Raw genomic sequence first — 10,392 nt, 5'->3', positions numbered from 1 at the left:
AAGACTATAAAGCTTGACCATAGATATTTTGGTAAAGATGCATTTTATTTCACTTGGATTGAATCTCAGCCGTCCATTTCATAGCAATCTCATTGTCTTTCTACATTCTCAAATGCATTCATTAAACTTAATTCTAAAAATCAATGCATTCATTCATATGGGGTCCTAAAAACCTTTGAAGAAACCTTCAATATTCTTCAGTTTTTTTAAACCTTTCATCTTCTTCAAAGCTTAAACTACATGTATAAATAGCCCTTTGCTCCATACTTTTTTTTGCCAGTTTTCTTACCTTTATCTTTTCTTTTTATTTGGTTTATAGTAGATTCGGTCATAGGCGTTTCAAGCTTGATCAAACTCTCAAATGGTTAATGACTTTTCATTGTACTTTTTGCTTTTTCCTTCTATTATATCATTTCTTTGTCTTTTGCCAATCTTTTAAAAAGTGAGTGTGTCTATCAACGTTTGAGCTTCTAATTTAGAATATCATAATTTGGTTTTTGTTAATTTCAGGTTCAAACTGTGCGAGTGCAGAAGATGATAGATTAGATTGTTATGAGGGGAACAAGTAAAGTAAGACACATGTGTAAAGAAATCATGATTTGAAAGTTATCTAATAAATTTGTATTTCTTTCCTTTAAACTTTCATGCTTGAATTTATAAATTGTTATTTTATTGGGTAACAGAGGATGATGGCATGGTGAAGATTTGAAAGATTTAATCTTGATTGTCCAAAGTTTTCTGCAATGTTTCAGGTTTGTTTCTCTTATTTATTTTCTCTCTTCTCTATATTTGATCTATGGTTGCTCATGATTCATGAGTTTCAATTTTTATTTATTTATTTTGAAGGAATGGCCAAAAGGTTCATTAGAGGAGACTGTGCAAACACCATAAAATCATGGGAGATGGAGCTTTCACACAAAACCCACTTGAAGATTTCAGAACCATAAATACTGAAAAGTTCAAGCTCTTTGTTAATGGAAATTAATTAACCACATGTTGTCTCAGATTATTTGATTTTTTTTCATGAGTTAATTGAGTACATTTTCCTCAGACTAATTTGATTGTCCTCTATATTCACATGATTTTGGATGTCATAGGATCAAAGTTTCAGAACTCTTTAAGATTCTGCTTTTTCCAAAAAGAGAGATCACAAAAGACAAAGAGAACCTCCTCAATTTTTAATTTCTTTATGCATAAAAGTACAACTCCTTAATATTTTAATTTCTTTAAAAAGTGAGTGTGTCTATCAACGTTTGAGCTTCTAATTTAGAATATCATAATTTGGTTTTTGTTAATTTCAGGTTCAAACTGTGCGAGTGCAGAAGATGATAGATTAGATTGTTATGAGGGGAACAAGTAAAGTAAGACACATGTGTAAAGAAATCATGATTTGAAAGTTATCTAATAAATTTGTATTTCTTTCCTTTAAACTTTCATACTTGAATTTATAAATTGTTATTTTATTGGGTAACAGAGGATGATGGCATGGTGAAGATTTGAAAGATTTAATCTTGATGGTCCAAAGTTTTCTGCAATGTTTCAGGTTTGTTTCTCTTATTTATTTTCTCTTTTCTCTATATTTGATCTATGGTTGCTCATGATTCATGAGTTTCAATTTTTATTTATTTATTTTGAAGGAATGGCCAAAAGGTTCATTAGAGGAGACTGTGCAAAACACCATAAAATCATGGGAGATGGAGCTTTAACACAAAACCCACTTGAAGATTTCAGAACCATAAATCCTGAATAATTCAAGCTCTTTGTTAATGGAAATTAATTAACCACATGTTGTCTCAGATTATTTGATTTTTTTTCATGAGTTAATTGAGTACATTTTCCTCAGACTAATTTGATTGTCCTCTATATTCACATGATTTTGGATGTCATAGGATCAAAGTTTCAGAACTCTTTAAGGTTCTGCTTTTTCCAAAAAGAGAGATCACAAAAGACAAAGAGAACCTCCTCAATTTTTAATTTCTTTATGCATAAAAGTACAACTCCTTAATATTTTAATTTCTTTAATTCAGAGTTGGAGGTTGATATTTGTTTACATAACCTCTTCTAAATAAAATCAAATAAGCTTTTCTAAACGGAGCTTTTATCTACTTTCTGCAATTTTACCAACTCCTTAATATTTGCACTTTTTTATAGACATAGAACAATACAAATTCAACTTGCCGCCATCTTCGGGCAAGCTAAACATTTTCATAATAGGAAAGATCTGTAGCTTAAATATCTGCAAACGGTGAAGGCCAAGATCGTTCTCTCCAACTGTGGTAAGAACCCTTCTAATTTTTTCTATCATTTGTTTTGTGGAGAACGAAGTGAGAGGGAAGAAATTCACAAAGAGCAAGATCGTTCTCTCCAACTGTGGTAAGAACCTTTCCTTTTTTTTCTTTCTTTCTGCGTTTTGACTTCAGAGTACAAACTTTTAATTTTTCTACAATTTGTTTTTCACATTAGGTTGTTGTCTTCTTTATTCTCATTTCTCCTCTTCCACTCCAGTAAGATACAGTTTTTAATCCTCAATTCATTTTTTTTGTACACGTTAGGTTGTTATCTTCTTTATTTTATGCCTCATATGGGTGCATGATTTCAAAAATGTCACCTTATGAATATCCCTTGGCTTAATAATTTCCCCAATACTATAATTCATTTTATTCTCTCCTCATACTGTTATGTCAATTGATTCTCTCATAATTATTTACTAAACCTCTCTTCTACTTTCTATTAAAAAGATATTCTTTTTAATTTTTTAAGGCCAAGAATTGCCACTCATACATTTACAAGTTTCAATTCCCTTATTTTGGAAGATCACTCTTATAAGGCCAAATGTGACATCTTCTCTTTCATTTATATGTGCTTATTGTGGATATTGAAGAATTTAGTGGTTACATATTAGTAATTAATATCATTTAGGAATTCCATAGGGCATGATTAGTTAGTTAAAATTTATACAAGACATTAATCCTAAAAAATAAAAAGTTAACCGTTTAAACATTAAATTTGATATCAATGCCAATAAAAACTTTCCACTAACCATTTCCACTACAATAACTACAAGTACTAACTTTCCACTAACTCTCTTATAAGTCTAACTATTTTTCTTCTCTATTTGTGGCCATTCAATACACAAGCTAATTTATTGTTGAATGCATATATTGACAGGAGTGGGAAAGGGAAAAGCCTAAGCCAGGTGGTACAACTCTCATTGAAAAGGATAACGAGGGGGGAAGTGAAAGAAGAGGAAGAAGAAAATGATGATTCTGAGAAGTAGGACAAAAATAGTATGCTATAAACATCATGTTATTGCATCAGAAAGTTTGAGCTTTCTTAGTTTGTCTAGGCACCATTACAATGTATCAAACATATTCAATATTAATTGAGTTATTCATGGTGAATTGACAAAGATACAACTTTATTATTGAAGAGAGATTTTTTTGATAAATTGAAAGGCATATTTTATCAATACTGAGAGGGTAACGGTAAATTATATCATTTTTTGTAAGTGGTCAGTTGGTTAAATGGTATTAGTTTGTGGTTTATTATATGAATAAACTGGTTAAATTAATTTGATGTTTGAAGAAAAAATAAACTTTTTTTTTTCTTTATCGGAAAACAAGAAAAATACACCCTAATACAAATTTAGTATTTTCTATTGTAGCATGACGAATTTTTAGAATTCTTAATTTTTTTTCATATAGTTTCTAAATAATTATTTTTGTAACAATACAAATACCATTCTAGGATTCTTAATCTTTTGAAATAAAAAAACGTTATTAGTTATAAAATTCCTTAAGACATGATCCTTTAGTTTAGATTTCTAGAATATAATAACTAATATTTATTTAAAAATAAAGGTGGATGTTTTAACATTAAACTTTATAAGAATGCAAAAATTACTCATCAAAATAAATGGTTAATATGAGATAGTATTCCATAGGTTAATATGACTTACAATTTTTTTATTTAGTGTTTAGTTAAATTAATTACACAACAAATCAAAATTAATATTAATTATTGAACTGCATAAGTCATGGTAAATTATTTTATATTAATTAAAAATTTAACTAATATTAGTATTAATCTTTAACAATTAAAGGTAGGTTTTTTTGGGTGCAAAAGGTAGGGGTTTAAACATTAAATCTAATATGAATGCCAAAATAAATGTTGGAGTAATCCTTCCAGCTTTACCAAATTTATAGTTAATATTGGTTACATATCAAATAATTAGGTTTTTTTAGGGGCAATTATTAGGTAAATAGGGTTTGGTTTGGGGCATTTCTTTGGTGGTATAGGGAGTTTGGGAGGGTTTGTATAGCGATTTTTGCTAGAGCTGTTGCTCGAAACTGATTTTTTGGTATAGGAAGTTTGGGAGGGTTTGTATTGCCTTGTCATTTCTATTTATCCAATATTATCTTTCACTTTCGAAAAAAGAATATCAGTAATAGAATTACATAGGACATATGAATTATTTTAATTTCCTATTATATATATATATATTATTTAATATTATTATTAATCTAAAAAAACTTAGTATCGGTTACGAAATTCCATAAGATATTATAAATCATTTCAGTCTTATATAATAAATTAATTCATGTTAATACTAATATTAAAAAAAAACTAATATGATTTATGGAATTTCTTGATAAATTATTTTTTGATTTGTATAATATATTAATTAATATTCATATTAATATTCATCAATTCAAGCTTGTGATTTTACCGTTAAATTTGTTATAAATGTCAACTTAAACTTTCTAATAATCCTTTAACCTACACCTAAATTTCTTATTATTAGAGTTTAATTAATATTAGTAACAAATCAAATAAAAATAAAATCATATAGGGAATTCCACAGGACATGAAATTTTTTTTTAATTTATATAAAATTAATATTTAATATTAATCTTGAAAAATGTGATATCAATTATGGAACTCTCTTTAGGACATGGTAAATTATTTCAAATTTATAAATTAGGTAAATAAATATTGATATTAATATTTAGATATTAAAGTTTGTGATTTTCACATTAAATATGATATGAATGCAACAATAAAATTTCTACTAACCGTTGCGCCTCCACTTAGTTTTTTGTTAATTGTGTATTTGATATTATTTACAAATTAAATAAAAATAAAATATCAGTTACAAAATTCCAAAAGACACGATAAATTTTCTAGGGAATTATAACATAAGTTACGGAATTTCACAAGACATAGAAAATTATTATCAAATTTATACAATATATAAATAAATATTAATATTATTCTTTAGCAATTAATTTTGAAATTTTAACATTAACTTTGATATGAATGCCACAATAAACCTTTTACTAACCCTTTCGCTTACACTTTGATATTTTATTCGTGTTTAGTTAATATTATTAACACTAATTAAAAAGTTTAATATCAATTACGGAAATACATAGGACATGCATGATAATTTTATTAGGATTATAATTATATAATATAATAAATAATATATGGTTATTAATCTTTAAAATTTTAATATCATTTACAAAATTCCATAGGACATAGTAAATTAATTTGGATTTAAAAAAATTATATAAATATAAAACTAAGGATAAGATGTGTATTGTTATTATTATTTTACTAAATGGTTGAATCAAATTATAGTAATGAGAATTTTATCATGATTTTCTAATTTGCACAAAATTTGTTAATTAATATATTCAATCATTCTTTTGCTGCCAAAAAAAATTGTCACAACAAAAAGAGTTGTAACCTTCCTGCTCCATGTAGTTAATGAATGGGAAAATTAAATTAATAAATATAAAACAAATTCAAATATATTTATCCCATTATACTAACTATTGTCTTCTATTTTTTTTCTGATATTTCGTGAAAGCCATCGGATTTGGGTCCTCTATGTTACCCAGAAATAGGAGTCTGTGATGGTGGTCGGTTTTTAATTGGAGGAGTTTAGAGGAAGTCTCTTTCGAGCTTTCTTGGGTGTTTTACAAAGGACTGTGTTGCTGTGTGCACCATATCTTCTTGCTACCAGTTTCACGGACAAATAGTTAAAGCTTTTGGTTTTGTCGGTTAACAAGCCACCTTATGTAGCACTTAAAATATGGATCTGAAAGCGTTTCGATCAGCCTGCTCTCTGTGATGCTAAGTTATGGAGAGAGCTCTGGCTGTGTTGGTTGGTTCAATATTAGGTATTTTTGTGCGTCGAGGCTGCGGACGTGGAGTTGGCGGGGAGCTTTTGGTGGCGTGGCTGTCAGTTGCTGATTGTTGTCCGATTTATGTTTTCTTATTTGTATTGTTTCCCTTAGGTGTCGAGCAGCTTGATAGGACCCCTGATCCATCGCTGTTTTTCGACTTTAATAGGAACCTTTCTAGCGGGTAGTCTCTTGGGGGTTTATAGCACACTTGTGTGTTTGTGGTTTTTGGAAGGTTTTTGCTGTAGAGACTGAGCTTTTGCCGGCTTTTTGCTGATGAGGTCCCTGCACCCATGTTGAGAGGGGTTATTTCTCAACACTCTATATATATTAGCATATTTTGTTTTAAAAAAAAAAAGTCAATCAAAATGTCAAGTTACATTCTCAATGTAATAATCATTCTATTTTCTTTTTGTAACAAAATATTTTTATAATCATTACTTACTTAATGTCTTTTATCAGCTCATATATATAATATGAGAAAAGGTAATATATAGTGTCGGTGTAAACTTTTTTGACACAAACGTCTAATTGATTTCCGTCACATCAGAAACTATAATTGTAATTTAATTAAAATAAATGAGCAACATAATCATTTATCCCACGTGGCATACAATAATTGGATAACATTGTAAAATTTCTTTACACTGACAGTACACATCCATTAAACTCATATAATATTTCATCTCACTAAAATAAAAAATTAAATTGTTATATAAAAGACTGAATTAAATAGCTCAACGTTGAAATAAACGTAAAAAACACAAATTAGTATAATTATTATGTCACTACAAAATAAATACAAACACATACGACACACAAAAAAACACTAAAAAATTTAAGTTAACTTACATCTAAAATTAATTTTACTTTTTTAATTCATAACTTTGTTTTTATAAACCTAATAAGATAAATTACTTTATTAAACTTTAGTTCAATAAACATAATACCCCGTGTAACGCACGGGTAACGAAATATATTTTTTTCCTCAATAACAAACTAAACTAAATAGTGCAACATTAAACACAAAACCCAATAATAAATAAAATAGTTCTGCTTCTACAAAATAAAAGCAAACCCATTCTTCACGGAAAAAATTTACAAATTAGTGTTTTCGTATATTCAATTTTTTTTGTCCTTTTAACTCAAATTATTTTTAAATAAACATAATACAAATTTAAATTTTTTTATACAATAAATAAAAATTAAAATTCCCCGTGCATTGCACGGGTAAAAGGACTAGTCTATCTATAAAGGGATAGTTTATGCAATCTTGGGACCAAATATGTCATTCAACAATTAATTCTACAAACTGTGAAAGATGAGCATGGATATTTTAGTAAAAATGCATTTTATTTTGCTTAGATTGAATCTCAGCCGTTTATTTCATATAACCTTAAAAAGAACAATTGATCCAACTTCAAAGTGTCTAATAATGTCACAAGTACTTTTCAAATTCTACAATCATATTCACATAAAAAAGTAATATAAAATTTAACGTTTTAAATTTAAACATTAATTAATGTGTTGTTTTTAATAACATTGATTTTTCATATTCCATTAGGTTAATCCACAATTCTTTAACAATCATGCATAATTTTTTAAAAAAATATTGTTATTTATTATGTGATTTTTAGAGTGATATACAAATATGTTATTTTGTTAGCACATAGTTTTTTAGTTTTTTATTTATTCTAAATTTTTAGAATTTATGTAGTTTTATTTCTCTTTTAATTTCGTCATTTGTCCAATCAAATATTTATACTTTTTTATACATTTTCTAAAAATTATATAGTTTTAGTTCATGAAATTGATTTTAAAATTTGAGATCACTTTAATGATTTTAATACTTTAAAGAATTCTTGATCTTTCAATATTCTACTTGTTTCAACTTTTTTAAATTAATGATTCATGACTTTCATTATCGAAAACTTCTACTCCAATTTTAATTGATTCTAAAATGAATACAATTTAATGAATGAAATGGGGAAGAGAATTGTTGGGGCTTTTCATATCCTTCATGGTTGAGTCTTTAGGTATAAATACTCTTCATTTGTTTGATTTGTCTACATCTTTCCATTAACCTCATCTACATTTTTGGGCTCCAGAGTTGTCAGTGACTATAAATCAAAACTCTATGCATGGTTTCTTTGCTGCTGTGAAATTGGTGAGCTAATAGCTTATGTTTTAGGTTTCAAATTTTGTAAATCATGCACCAAAAATCGATGCGGGTTTTAGACAGTGTACATGTTCTGTTTTGTTCTTTATTTTTTCTTTAGATTTTTCTATAAGGATGTAAGATCAGGATTTCCTGAACAATGACTTTATGTTTATCGATTTCATTTTTGTGTGGTTTATTTTTCTATTTTTGTGTAAGTATGTTTCCGATATGCATTCTTCTAGGTTCAAAAATCAATCCAAGATTTGAAGTCAATATCTTCTTATCTAAGATCAATTGTTGCAGTTGATCTACTCTCTAAGGTATAATGTAACTGATGTTAAGTTTCTCTTGCTAGTTAGGCTTGGTGTTAGCCATCAAAAAGTTGTACATCTCAAGGTAGCCAACTAACTAAACTTTATGAACTCTCATCTTATATATAGTTTCTTTGTATCATTGTTCTTAGTTTGATTCAATCTTTCCATTGCCTATTTGTCATCCTTGCAACCTCTCATCTTCCGCCCGTTTCTTCTATGCTTTGAGAACAATTTATGACTTAACAATGTATTGATCTTTCACTATTCTAATTGTTACAACTTTTCTAATTTAATGATTTTATGACTTTTCATTTTTCAAAACTCTTCTTCATAATTTCAATTTATTCTAAAATGAAAAATATTCAATAATTGCACTGAGGAAGAGAATTGTTGAAACTTTTCACATTCTTCATGGTTTATTCTCCATGTATAAATACCCTTCATCTGTTTGATTTGTCTGCATCTTTTCAACCCCATCCACATTTTGAGCTTTAGAGTTGTTTAAAGTATCTATGACTTTCAGCAGTGACTGCATATCAGAACTCAACTAGCTTATGTTTTAGTTTTCAAGTTTTGTAAATCCATGCACAAAACATCAAAAGGGGGGTTTCCACTTGATGTTCATGTTCTGTTTTGTTCTTTATTTTTTTCTTTAGATTTTTTGTAAGGATGTAAGATGTCATGAACAACGACTTGAATTTGGTTGAAACATTGATATTTGTAATGCTTCATTTTTTTTTATTCGTAAATTATCTTTGGTCATTGTTAAAAATACTACACACACCTTTATTAAAATAGACCACCCTAATGTGTAGCGATAGTGAAAATGTAACACTTTAACGTGTGGTACACATTTTGGGATAATGATATGTGCAGGTGATATTAATATTAATGTCAGTTATCTTTTAATACATATAACAACAATAACACATAATTTAAAATTTTACGCAATAAAAAAATGAATATCCTCGTGCATCGCACGGGTAAAATATACTAGTAATAAGAATAAAAGATATGCACAAATGAAAGTTATTGTGGGACTCAAAAATATTTAAACCAAAGGTACTTGAATTTATGTGAATAATCTCTAAAAGATCACAAGGCGGAAGGAGGATTTTTATTTGAGGGTGGCAAAAATTGAAGTGTTAGTAACTTTTAAGAAAAATTAAATTTTTTAAGAGATTAATTTCTATGTACTGACGGTGTAAAAAGTTTTATACAGTCATTCAATCACATGCCTTCATTTCCTATTTTAAATATTATTAAATTTAAAATTAATTATGACCTAACAAAATGAAGGGATGTAATTGAATGATTGTGAAAAATGTATTTATATCATCAGTGCATAGAAATTAATCTCATTTCAAAGTAAATATGTTGTTAGATCATAGATTGAATACAAAGTATATGACCCAGCATATACACATCACCCCACTAAGACCGGCAATTATCTTAATAATATATAAAGCTCATCCACCAAAGTGGGCCATAATGTTATTTAATTTCCACATGTCACATCTCTATTGGTTGGTTTCAACGAATTTCCACATGGTCTTCGCTGATTGGTCCAATTCCTTGAATTTTGATTGGTCGAAATTAATTAATACATAAATTAATTAATAAATTAATCATTAAATAAATACACAATTTTGCAAATAAACGAATTTTCCACATGGCCGACATTTATTAAATAAACGTTCATTTAGAAAATTTTGGAAAAAAACGT

The 10,392-nt window shown here is 27.8% G+C and overlaps 1 long non-coding RNA gene across 1 annotated transcript; it reads left to right on the top strand.

Moving 5' to 3' along the window:
• The first annotated feature begins 509 nt into the window (after positions 1-509).
• On the top strand, positions 510-3,391 carry LOC130738218 (uncharacterized). Its single transcript, XR_009019266.1, has 5 exons — positions 510-570; positions 686-752; positions 847-1,361; positions 1,475-1,543; positions 1,638-3,391. It is a non-coding gene; the product is annotated as an uncharacterized LOC130738218 (long non-coding RNA).
• The last annotated feature ends 7,001 nt before the right edge of the window (positions 3,392-10,392 follow it).

The sequence above is a fragment of the Lotus japonicus genome, chromosome 2 (genome assembly GCF_012489685.1).
Source record: "Lotus japonicus ecotype B-129 chromosome 2, LjGifu_v1.2".
Lineage (NCBI taxonomy): Eukaryota > Viridiplantae > Streptophyta > Magnoliopsida > Fabales > Fabaceae > Lotus > Lotus japonicus.
This window is presented reverse-complemented; position numbering and strand designations above follow the sequence as displayed.